Source organism: Saccopteryx leptura, chromosome 1 (assembly GCF_036850995.1).
Source record: "Saccopteryx leptura isolate mSacLep1 chromosome 1, mSacLep1_pri_phased_curated, whole genome shotgun sequence".
In the NCBI taxonomy this organism is placed as follows: domain Eukaryota; kingdom Metazoa; phylum Chordata; class Mammalia; order Chiroptera; family Emballonuridae; genus Saccopteryx; species Saccopteryx leptura.
In genome coordinates this window covers 278952327-278965011 of record NC_089503.1, presented here as the reverse complement: position 1 = coordinate 278965011, position 12685 = coordinate 278952327, and the positions used below count along the sequence as shown (strand labels likewise).

Sequence of the window (12685 nt, the reverse complement as noted above, 5' to 3'; positions counted from 1 at the left end):
TGATTGGAAACCCGAGCACCGCCCACCCCTCCCCTCCGCTCGCTCAATCCCCTTCAAGGGCAAGGGCTCAAGTATGCGCATAGCCTCCTCCGCTCCGAAGAAGCAGGTCACCTTCGAGTCCCTGAGGCTGCCTCCGTTCTCAGCCCTCGTGACAGTTTGCAGAGGCCGCATTACAGTATTTCCAAAACCAGGCTATCTTCGCCTCTTCTAGTCTTTTATGCTCCTGTTCTGATAGGTTTAGTCCAAATAGAAATAAATTTCAATTTTGCTTTTCAGATCAACTTTTTAGACTGAGGAACGTAGTTTTCCAGCTGAGATGTTGATGGAGTAGTGGTACTTCTGAATGTTTTTAAAATTAAAACTGAATATTCAGTTTTAATTGTCTTGCTTATAAACTGCATTTGATGCAACAATGACAACTCCCTCTCCCTTCCCTCCCTCCTTCCTTTCCTCTTTTTTCCTCTCTTTTTAAAAAAAATTTCCCCACCTAATTCAGCAAATATGCATGATTTACTGTTGGGCAGATAAAATATATTATGCTCACTTTGTTAAAGATGGCACTTCCCATGTGGAAGCCGGTCGCCCAGGTGTGATGGTATTGGTTGCCCTTTTGCTTGGGATGGGCGTGATTATATTAATGTGTGCTGGGGGCGGGCTGTGGGCAGGCAGGCTCTTTGTAGCCTGGGGCTTGGTTTTGGGACTAAGTTTTTCCCACCCTTTTTGATGTGTGGTGGTGCACTCTCATGAGGAATCCCATTATGGCTCAGATAAGTGACTTTGTATCAGAGACTTCCTTGTTTGTATATTGGTTTAAAGGTTTTGGTTTCTACACTATAAAGTGGGGCAGACCCGGAGCTTCCTCTCTTTCTCTGTTCCTGAGATTAGCTTTAGAGAAGAGAGCAGAGAAAGGCCAGGTGGAGGAGGCCAGGAGAAGCAGCCAAGCTGGTGGAATGCTGAGGGAGAAGCCAGTTTGTGCAGAGTTTCTGCAGAGAGAAGGAGATGAAGAACAGAGGTGAAAAGGCTAGTGAGCGAGAAACCTTTGATTCTAGGAAACTCGGATAAGTCAGTAGCTTTGTGAGCATTGAATGAGTGGGTTTTGGAGCCCAGTATGTGTTTTTACTTGCCTGCCAGGTGCAAGCTAGGATTAAAGATAATGGCCCACCAGTTTGTGGCTCCATTGTTTCATTACTGTCTGTCCAAATCTAATGCGAATCTGCACGGGCCAGGTGGCTGTGATGGTGGCTGAGGCTACTGGCTTTACAACATCTTTGTGACCTCAAGGGGCCACTAATAAGGCGCAATTCCTCTGTTAGTCCCTGATAACTCTAAAGCTGCAACTTGCCATTCGCCTCTGTGCCTTCAACACCCAGCTCAGTACCTGGTACCTCACTACAGTGCTGGCAAATGAATGAACGAATTACTGACTGAGCAGTTGGAGGTATCCTGAATACCTTCATGTGTGTATATATGTTTAAATTAAAATGCTTTCAGGTATAGCAATCTTACCAACCCCCTGTATGTGAAAGGGAGTTTTTGCTAGCATTTGGTTTGGTTTTGTAAATGGCCATTAATCCTAGAATTGCTGCTTTAAATTTCATCTCTGTGCCAAGCATTGAAAGTGCAAAGATAAAAATAACACTGTGCCCCTTGAGATGCTTCCAGTTCAAAGGAGAAAGATGAGTAAGGCAAACTCTTTTGATTACAATACAATGTGTTAAGTGGTAATAGAGATTTGGTTAAAGAGTACTAAATGTTAAAAGGGAAGAGCCATTAAGGAAGGGGTGTGTCTAGCAGCACTGATAAATCTCAAACTTTCCAGGGTTATAGAATCCAGTTAGTAAGGACTTTGAATGACCCTGAAAACGCAGTCCAGTTACAAATTGAAACATGGTGATCAGGGAAAGGAAGAGTTTAGCTGAAAATCATTATTATTGTATATTCACCTTGGATCCAGTTTGAAGCAAGACCAGCAAGTCACTCTAGCAAGAAATCTAGAAGTCACCCTAGGTAAGGCCTCTTTCTTACCTATTTGCCAAAAAGAGTTAAATCTACCCTTCTGTAGACTTCTAAATATCTCTCCATTTTTTCCTCTTCTTGCCATCCCTATTACTGTATTTTTGGGTGGAGGGGGTAGGGGAAATAGGAATCAATCAGAAGTGATTTCTCTTTCTTCTGCCCTCATTTCCATCCACTCCCACAATCATTTCCTAATCTGACTGATCAAAGTGAGTTCAACATCTGCAATTCTGTATGCCGGGAGAGCACACTACCTGTCTCAAAGATCTTGACAAGTGAATACCCAGACAAGTTATTTTATTAGTGTGACTGTGAAAGATATATATATAATGATTCGGACTATATACTCCCCTGATGGGGTTCACAACAAGTTTCCCCAAATTATGGCACCTTGGCATGTTGCATATCTTTTTTTTTTTTTTAATTTTATTTATTCATTTTCAGAGAGGAGAGAGAGAGAGGGAGAGAGAGAAACAGAGAGAGAGAAGGGGGAGGAGCTGGAAGCATCAACTCCCATATGTGCCTTGACCAGGCAAGCCCAGGGTTTCGAACCGGCGACCTCAGCATTTCCAGGTCGACGCTTTATCCACTGCGCCACCACAGGTCAGGCCAGCATGTTGCATATCTTAAGCCAAAGCAGTTTGAGGAAACAGCAGAAGCAGGAAGTTCACTTTGAGTTCCCTGTACCTCACCCTTCTTCCCGGAGAGCAGGAGCTAGCTTCCCCATATGATAGGTTCACTCCCTGTAACAAGAGGCAGGTAACTTGGGGAATTTCAGAAACTATAATTTAAAAGGCTTGAGCTATATATATCTGTTGGTCAAATAAGTTTGTAAATATAATATATATGTTTGCTTGCTTATAGTTTGCATTAGGTGTGGGGGACAGGCTGTAAGCAGGCAGGATCATTATAGCCTAAGGCTTAGTTTTAAAACTAAACCTTCCCACCCTAAGTGACTTTGTATTAGAGACTTCCTTGTTTGTATATTGGATTAAAGGTTTTGATTTCTACACTATAAAGTGGGGCAGAGGAGCCCATGCTGGAGGAGAGCAGAGAAAGGCCACATGGAGGAGAGAAGAAGCAGCCAAGATGGTGGAGTACTGAAGGAGAAGCCAGTTTATGCAGAACTTGTGCAGAGAGAAGGAGATGGGGAACAGAGGTGAATAAGTCTGGTGAGGTAGAAACCTTTGATTCTAGTGTTGGGCAGATAAAATGTATTATGCTCACTTTGTTAAAGTGGCGCTGCCCACATGGAGGCCATCGCCCAGGTGATATTAATGTGTGTCTCTGTGGGCAGGTGGAATCCTTGTAGCCTGGGGCTTGGTTTTGGGATTAAGCCTTTCCCGCCCATTTGGATGTGGGGTGGTACAATCCAATCATGCTTCAGAGAAGTGTCTGTATTAGAGACTTCCCTATTTTGTATATTGGATTAAAGGTTTGGAATCTACACTATAAAATGGGGGCAGAACGGGAGATTGCTCTCTTGGTTCCTGGGATGATTAGCATGAGAGAGCAGAGGGAGCAGAGCAGAGAGGAGCTAAAGAGGCCACTTGGAGTAGGCCAGGAGAAGCAGCCAAAATGGCAGAGTGCTGAGTGAGATGCCAGTTTGTGTAGAGTTTGTATCTGGGATAAGGAAGGAGATGGGGAACTGAGGAGAATAAGGCTGGTGAGCTTAGAAACCATTGATTCTAGGAAACTCGGATAAGTCAGTAGCTTTGTGAGCACTGAATGTGAGTGGGTTTTGGAGCCCAGTGTGTATTTTTACTTGCCTGCTGGGTGCAAGCTATAAGTAAAGATGACAGCCCATCAGTTTTTGGCTCCGTTGTTTCTTTACCAACTGTCTGAATCCAATGCGAACCTGCGTGAGCTGGGCTTCTGTGATAGTAGCCCTGGCCACTGGCTTTACATTTGGCATAGTCTGTGGCAGGATTCGATACATTTCAGTATGGAGCAACCACCACCTTTGAGTGGTGGAGTAGAGGATTGGCTGCTGATATGGTTCCCCATGGCTGTCCTTTTGGGGGCCGTAGGCTGGCTGACTTTTACAGCCATGAGTGAGGAAACTGAGAGCTCTGTGGAAGAGGCTGCCCGGGACCTGCCTACCGAGCAGTGGAAGGAGCTGGAGGAAGCGCTGGAGGAGGAGGCCTACCAGGGTTGCGAGATTCGCCTGGAAATGGAGCAAACGCTGGAGGAGGATTCAGAGGTTCGTGAGTTGCAGCTTGCCCTGGATGTTGCGGAGAGCTAGCAGCGGCAGGAGGCCAGGGCTGAAGCTGAGGCCGGGTCCGGAGCTGCAGGGTCTGCGGAGCAGAAGGCAGCAGCGGCCCAGGGCTTGAGCCTGGCAGCCGGAGCTGGTGTTTTCAGTTCCTCTTTGGAAGATGAGGAGAATCAGGCTGGAGTTGCAATCCACAGTCTTCATAAGATGGGAGCCCAGCTGCAAGGAGCACCTACTACGGTCCCTATAGGTCTGCGATTTTGGAAGATAGGGCTGGACATACTCGCTGGAGCAGAGATGGAAATGCTGACTGCCATTGCCACGTGCTCCTCTTTGGGACAGTGTAAGACCTGCCAGGATGGCAGGAATGAGGGGGGTGGCTGAAGCCCCATGTGCGTGGACTGATTTCCTGGACTACAACCGGAGTGGGCATTGGCTCCTTTGTTGGATGGACTTACGGATTTTGGACAATGTGAAAAACCCTGATGGGGTTGGGGGGTGGCTTTGCTGGAAACAGTGCACTGCCCCGGGAAGCTTTTCCTGTGGCTAGAAAGAAGGTCGAGGATATTTTGCGCTTTGGGCTAAGTGGTCAAAGACTGGTGAAGTGTACCTTTGTGATTGTTGAAACTGTATGATTTGTGCTGTTGTAACTTGTGTAATGTGCTAATTTCCTTGCACAGGGATGCCGGTGGTATAGATTGTGGGTAGTAAAGTGAGCATAGGGGTGGATTGTTGGGCAGATAAAATGTATTATGCTCACTTTGTTAAAATGGCGCTGCCCACGTGGAGGCCATCGCCCAGGTGATATTAATGTGTGTCTCTGTGGGCAGGTGGAATCCTTGTAGCCTGGGGCTTGGTTTTGGGATTAAGCCTTTCCCACCGTTTTGATGTGGGGTGGTACAATCCAATCATGCCTCAGAGAAGTGTCTTTGTATTAGAGAATTCCCTATTTTGTATATTGGATTAAAGGTTTGGAATCTACACTATAAAATGGGGGCAGAACGGGAGATTGCTCTCTTGGTTCTTGGGATGATTAGCATGAGAGAGCAGAGGGAGCAGAGCAGAGAGCAGAGAAAGGCCATGTGGAAGAGGCCAGGAGAAGCAGCCAAGATGGCGGAGTGTTGAGTGAGAGGCCAGTTAGTGCAGAGTTTGTGCAGGGAGAAGGAAGGAGATGGGGAACAGAGGTGAATAAGTCTGGTGAGCTAGAAACCTTTGATTCTAGGAAACTCGGATATGTCAGTGGCTTTGTGAGCACTGAATGTGAGTGGGTTTTGGAGCCCGGTGTGTGTTTTTACTTGCCTGCCAGGTGCAAGCTAGAATTAAAGATGACAGCCCATCAGTTTTTGGCTCCGTTGTTTCTTTACCGACTGTCCAAATCCAATGCGAACCTGCATGGGCCAGGCTGCTTTGATAGTGGCAGCCCTGGCCACTGGCTTTACATCTAGGAAAGTCGGATAAATCAGTGGCTTTGGGAGCCCTGAATGGAAAGGGAAGTATACAGATCAGTATGGAGCCACCACCACCTTTGAGTGGTGGAGTAAAGGACTGGCTGCTGTTATGGTTCCCCATGGCTGTCCTTTTAGGGGCCATAGGCTGGCTGACTTTTACAGCCATGCATGAGGAAACCAAGAGCTCTGTGGAAAAGGCTGCCTGGGACCTTAAAATTGAGCAGTGGAAGGAGCTGGAGCAAATGTGGGAGAAAAAGATGCCGACCCTGGAGCTGGAGCAAGCACCAGAGGAGGCCGACCAGGTTCATGAAATTCGCTTGGAAATGGAGCAGCCACTGGAGAAGGGATCACAGGTTCGTGAGTCGCAGATTGCCCTGGACATTGTGGAGAGCCAGCAGTGGCAAGAGGCCGGGGCTGGGGCTGCAAGGCCCGCAGAGCAGAAGGTGGCGGTGGCCTGGGGCTAAGCCCAGTAGCGGGAGCTGATGTTTTCAGTTCCTCTTTGGAGGATGAAGAGAAATGTTCTGGAGTTGTGATCTGCAGTCTCCAGAAGATGAGATCCCAGCAGCAAGGAGTACCTACTATGCCCCTGGCAGGTCTGTGATTTTGGGACATAGGGGTGAATGCCATCATGCTCTCTGGAGCAGAGATGGAAATGCTCATTGCCATTGCCACATGCTCCTCTTTGGGACAGTGTAAGACCTACCAGGACAGCAGGGATGAGGGGGGTGGCTGAGGCCCCATGTGCTTGGACTGATTCTTGGACTACGACCAGAGTGAGCACTGGCTCCTTTGTTGAATGGACTTACGGATTTTGGACAATATAAAATACCCTGATTGGTTGGGGGCAACTTTGCTGGAGGCCCTCCCCCTGCCCTGGGAAGCTTCTAAAATGGCTAGAAAGAAGGCCGAGGATATTTTGTGCTTTTGGCAAAGTACTCAGAGACTGATGAAATGTACCTTTGCAATTGTTAAAATTGTATAATTTATCATGATGTTATAATTTGTATAATATGCCTAATTTCCTTGTGTAGGAGTACTTGTGCTTTAGATTGTGAAGCAAGCAAATGGGGTGGAATGTTGATCAAATAAATTTGTAAATATGATATATATAAGTTCTACCGGAAAGTTCTGTCCATTTTTATCACAAGTTTTGACACATAAGCACATGTTTATTTGGCGCATGTGTGCCTCTCTGTTTTTATCACTTAATGCAGGGGTCCCCAAACTACGGCCCGCGGGCCACATGTGGCCCCCTGAGGCCATTTATCCGGCCCCCGCCGCACTTCTGGAAGGGGCACCTCTTTCATTGGTGGTCAGTGAGAGGAGCATAGTTCCCATTGAAATACTGGTCAGTTTGTTGATTTAAATTTACTTGTTCTTTATTTTAAGTATTGTATTTGTTCCCATTTTGTTTTTTTACTTTAAAATAAGATATGTGCAGTGTGCATAGGGATTTGTTCATAGTTTTTTTTTATAGTCCGGCCCTCCAATGGTCTGAGGGACAGTGAACTGGCCCCCTGTGTAAAAAGTTTAGGGACTCCTGACTTAATGTATACATACTAGGAAATTAACTAAAACAAAGTTGATTCACATTAGTCTTATGTGTGAAGCGATAGTGTACCCATGGCTACTGATAAAGTTCATTTACGCCGCTGTACTTTTTACGAATTTCAACAAGGAAGAAATGCTACAGAAGCATGTAGAAATTTATTGAAAGTGTTTGGTGAAGGAATAATCCCGACTATCACTTGTTTTTGTCCTTACAAAATTTTTTGAAGGGCAAAAATTCAAAAATGAAGAAGATATCAAACAAGCACTGATTCAATTTTTCGCATCAAAAGATAAAACATTTTTCAAAAATGGGATTACAAATTGCCCTCACGCTGGCAAGAAATCATTAATAATAATGGCAATTATATTATTTAATAAAGTTTATTGACGGTAAGAAAATTTTGTATTTTGTTGTATTCCAAAAACAGACAGAACTTTCTGATAGACCTTATGTATTTGCTCGCTTATAGTTTGCATTGGGTGTGGGGGACAGGCTATAAGCAAGTAGGGTCGTTATAGCCTAAGTGACTTTGTATCAGAGACTTCCTTGTTTGTATATTGGATTAAAGGTTTTGATTTCTAAACTATAAAATGGGGCAGAGGAGCCCATACTGGAGGAGAGCAGAGAAAGGCCACATGGAGAAGAGGAGAAGCAGCCGAGATGGCAGAGTACTGAAGGAGAAGCCAGTTTATACAGAGTTTGTGCAGAGAGAAGGAGACGGGGAACAGAGGTGAATAAGGCTGGTGAGGTAGAAACCTTTGATTCTAGGAAACTCGAATAAGTCAGTGGCGTTGGGAGCCCTGAATGGAAAGGGAAGTGTTTTCCCACTGTGTGAATTTCTTGCCTGCTGGGTGCAAGCTAGGATTAAAGCTAATGGCCCACCAGTTCTTGGCTCTGTTGTTTCATTACCGTCTGTCTGAATCAAATGCGAACCTGCATGGGCCAGGCGGCTGTGATGGTGGCCGTGGCTACTGACTTTACAATATCTTTCTTTCATATCTTTCTGGAGAAAAGTGTTTTTCTTTAATGTTCCCTTTTAATAGGAGTTCTAAGAAATTAGAAAAAATGTTTTATATTGCTTGCAGGACTGTGCCAAGATCAGAGCGTTGGCTGTAGGAAAAAGAATGATACACAGGGTAAAAGCCACCTCTGATTCTCAGTCCTTTGCATTCCCATTCCCCTACCCCTTGTGCCTATAAATAATTAGAAATAAACCAGCGCCTTAAGTTTAGAAGCAAAGATTCTTTTATGAAATATCTCTTCATTCTAACTTTTTTTTTTTTCATTCTAACTTTTTAAAAAGCCATCTAATGCCTCTATGAAGCAAGTGCCAGCCATTCCCCTCCCCTTCTCTCCAGGCCCTAATTGCAGCTTCCTTCTCTCTCTCTCTCTCTCTCTCTCTTTCTCTACCCCTCCCACAACCATGGCTTGATTGATTCAAGCACACTGGCACCCAGCGATTTGGAGCTTCCACCTCAGGTGCTAAAAATAGCTCAGTTGAGAGCCTGGCCCCAAATGGGCAGAGCATCTGCCCCAGATGGGGGTTGCCGGGAGGACCCCAATCAAGGTGCTTGCGGAAGTCTGTCTGTCTCCCCTCCTCTCATTTGTAAAAGAAGAAAGAAAAAAAAAATAGACTATCCATGTAATAATATACAGTCACTGTATCTGGGCTTTTCCTTCCTCTGGGACTTTGTGAAAAATATTTATGTGCCATGATAAAGCCCATTACACAGGGTAGAGTATTTTACTGCTATAGCAAATAATCCCAAACTGCTGTTTTTTTTTTTTTTTTTGGATATCTTGTGCTTTTAAAGAAATTATCTCCTGTTATCAGATTGTCAATTGTTTTTAAACCAAATCATAAAATTCTAGTGCAGAATAGGAGCTATGACATAATCTAATCCAAATGAATACCTTAAGATTGAGTAATCAGCCTCAAATTACTCCACAAATTAAGAATAAGACTAGAAACACTTTTAGTCTTGCTTTTATCTCTGTGCCTACTGTGGAAATCTTTTAGTTCTGGTTTTTTGGGATTTTTTTTCCTCCTGTGCTCATAAAACCACACTAACTAATTTTATTTAAACTATTTTTTTTAGTTTATTTTCATTTATTTTTGTATCCCCAAATAACATAGAGTAAAATATAGTTAACAAGGCCATTTCACAAATGGAGTCAAAGCTGCCATCCCAGAGGAACTGCCTTGCACATCTTGTCCCTCAAATCTTTGGAATGTTAAAACAAAGCAAAATAACCTTTGGACTGGTCCTAAAGTAGCATTGTACTCCAAGCAACTGTTTGGAAAGATAACAAGACAGCAGATATGACTATGGGACTGAAAATTAAAAACAGTACTTAGATTAACATCATTCTGTTAGCTTATTCTTTCCTTTTAAAAATGAAATTGTTGACGCGCCAAGACAGAGGCTGCAGGATGATGTGATTCATGCTGCTGTTCAGCCGGCAGGGAAAGCGGAGACTGCAAAAATGGTACCTGGCCACATCAGACAAGGAGAGAAAGAAGATGGTTCAAGAGCTTATGCAGGTTGTTCTGGCACGCAAGCCCAAGATGTGCAGCTTCCTGGAGTGGAGGGACCTCAAAGTTGTCTATAAGAGAAATGCCAGCCTCTACTTCTGCTGCGCTATTGAGGGCCAAGACAATGAGCTCATCACACTGGAACTGATCCACTGATATGTGGAGCCCCTGGACAAATACTTTGGCAGTGTATGTGAGCTGGACATCATCTTTAATTTTCAGAAGGCCTACTTCATCTTGGATGAGGTTTTTTTTTTGTTTGTTTGTTTTTTTTTTTTTGTATTTTTCTGAAGCTGGAAACGGGGAGAGACAGTCAGACAGACTCCCGCATGCGCCCGACCGGGATCCACCTGGCATGCCCACCAGGGGCGATGCTCTGCCCACCAGGGGGCGATGCTCTGCCCCTCCGGGGCGCCGCTCTGCCGCGACCAGAGCCACTCCAGCGCCTGGGGCAGAGGCCAAGGAGCCATCCCCAGCGCCCAGGCCATCCCCGCTCCAATGGAGCCTCTGCTGCGGCTGCGGGAGGGGAAGAGAGAGACAGAGAGGAAGGGAGGGGGGGTGGAGAAGCAAATGGGCGCCTCTCCTATGTGCCCTGGCCGGGAATCGAACCCGGGTCCCCCGCACGTCAGGCCGACGCTCTACCGCTGAGCCAACCGGCCAGGGCCTTGGATGAGTTTTTGATGGGAGGTGATGTCCAAGACACTTCCAAGAAGAGTGTGTTAAAGGCTATTGAGCAGGCTGACCTGCTGCAGGAGGAGGATGAGTTGCCACGCAGTGTGTTGGAGGAGATGGGTCTGGCATAGCCCCCGCCCTGGCTGCATGGAGATTCGGGGAGCTAGTGGAGATGCAGGGCACGAGTGGCCCTTTTCTGGGTGGAACTCAGCTGCCCCTCCTCTGCTGCCTCACCTTCTTTTGGAGTGAGCTGTAGGCTTGGGACCCTCAAACACAGTGGTTCTCAACCTTTCTAACGCCGTGACCTCGCAATACAGTTCCTCATGTTGTGGTGACCCCAAACCAAAAAATAATTTTGGTGGCTACTTCATAACTGTAATTTTGCTACAGTTATGATTCGGAATGTAAATACCTGATATGCATTATGTATTTTCCGATGGCTTTAGGCGACCCCGCCGGGGTCGTGACCCACAGGTTGAGAACCGCTGCTCAAACAGTTCTTCCTTCCACCCCCCTACCTCCTGTTTCCCCATTTCCTACTGAAGGTCTTTGGAGCTGGGAGGCAGGAAAATATGACCAAGACCCAAGATGGGGGTGCTATTTGGCTTTCATTCCCTGCCATTGAAGAACTATTACTCCAAACTTCTTTCCCTCCCTTATAACTGTAAATATATAAATATGTCAGGTTAAAGGGAAAAGGTTTTCAGGGCTCTTCTCTTCTCCCTGCCCCATAACCTACCTCCACCCCGCACCTTGGCCCCTGCAGCCAGCCAGGGAAGCTTCTCTGCCTGGGAAGGGGGCATCTTTGTAGTGATTGGGTCATCCTTTCCCCTCATCTGCCCCCTCTCCTTCCTCCTTGGCTGCAGTAGGGCCTCTGTCCAGTGCTGGGGGAGGAACAACGTAGTTAATTTTTTTCTAACCTTGTCACGTTGAAGAGGGAGGGTTGGGGGAAGGGAAGACTTCATGGGAAACTGGGCCCCCTGTCACTCCTTCACTCCATGTTCTGGGTAAGGCAGGAGCTAAAGGGGTGAGGTGGGGAAGTGTCTGACTCTATATCATTTCCTCTGAAATAAAAGGAAAACATTTCTGGAAAAAAAAAAGAAATTGTTCCCCTTCCCTTTCTCATAAATGCCTTTTGCTTTTGCCTCCTAATGGGACACTATTTATTCGTGGTTCTTTCAGAATCAGTGCTTTCCAAATAGCTATTCTTTTGGCTTTCAAATAAATGTTTGTAGCTCTCAATTTAGTTTATTATTATTATTATTATTATTATTATTATTATTATTTTAGCTTAACTATATCATCTGACGAGGTACTGTTATATCTCCTAGCAAAATACTTTTTAAATTGGGCACAATATGGCAAATAAACAAACTTTCTGAGTTAAGGTGTGAAACTTCTTTATACTTTTTTGGGTTTGTTTTGCTATTTTAAAAATTTCCCAATCTTAGGTATATTAAATATAGTTGAGATTCCTTGAAGCTGAGATTTTTGGTAGGTAAATTTGTGATAAGGTGCCAAGGAACTGTAAAATTTAAGTATTAGCAACGCCATTTTAAAAAGAAAAGGTCAGGCTTCTTACCCCCTCCTTTCCATAGAGAATGGAAAGAGAAGAATGCAGGAGCCTCCTGGCTTACAAGGACAACTGGGCCATCCAGTCATAGTTTAGCTGATTCCTAGAATTCTCTGAAAGGGTACCTGGGACCACCAAGCCACACAGACAAAGAAGATAGAATTTATCTAAAAACCTTAGGAAACAATGTTTATGTACCTTAATCAAGAATTCCTATTACTTGGACTCACTCACATAAAGTCATGAGAGTAACATATACCTCTACGAGCCCCTCCTTACCCACCACAACCAGTATGTGATTTGGTCTACAAAATCAGCCACATAATTATAGGGACTTTCTACATGATTTGGGATTGTGCCCCGTGTAGCTAGCTGGCTAAAAAACAAACTCCTCAAAAATTTATTTGGACTTGGTGTCTCTATGTAACCCGCAGATTAAGGTACAGTGCTTTACAACAAATTCTTACTCAAAACTATAATAGCAATATTTGCTCATATGTGAATAACTGATGTTGGAATATATCACTAACTACAAGGAAACAAATGAAGCCAAGGAGAGAAACTAATATTATTGGAGAAAGAAGAGAATTAAAATTTAAAGTCTGAGAAAGCAAAAATGATTTGATTTTAACTGTCTAGTCATTCTCTAGATATTTGTAAAATGGAGTACCTCTTC

General features: G+C 44.8%; 1 non-coding gene and 1 pseudogene across 1 annotated transcript; one reads left to right on the top strand and one right to left on the bottom strand.

The window, feature by feature from the left end:
• Positions 1 to 9643: 9643 nt before the first annotated feature.
• Positions 9644 to 10693, top strand: LOC136389317 (AP-1 complex subunit sigma-1A-like; annotated as a pseudogene).
• TRNAV-GAC (transfer RNA valine (anticodon GAC)) lies at positions 10353 to 10428 on the bottom strand. The gene has a single exon. It is a non-coding gene; the product is annotated as a tRNA-Val (tRNA).
• Positions 10694 to 12685: the final 1992 nt, after the last annotated feature.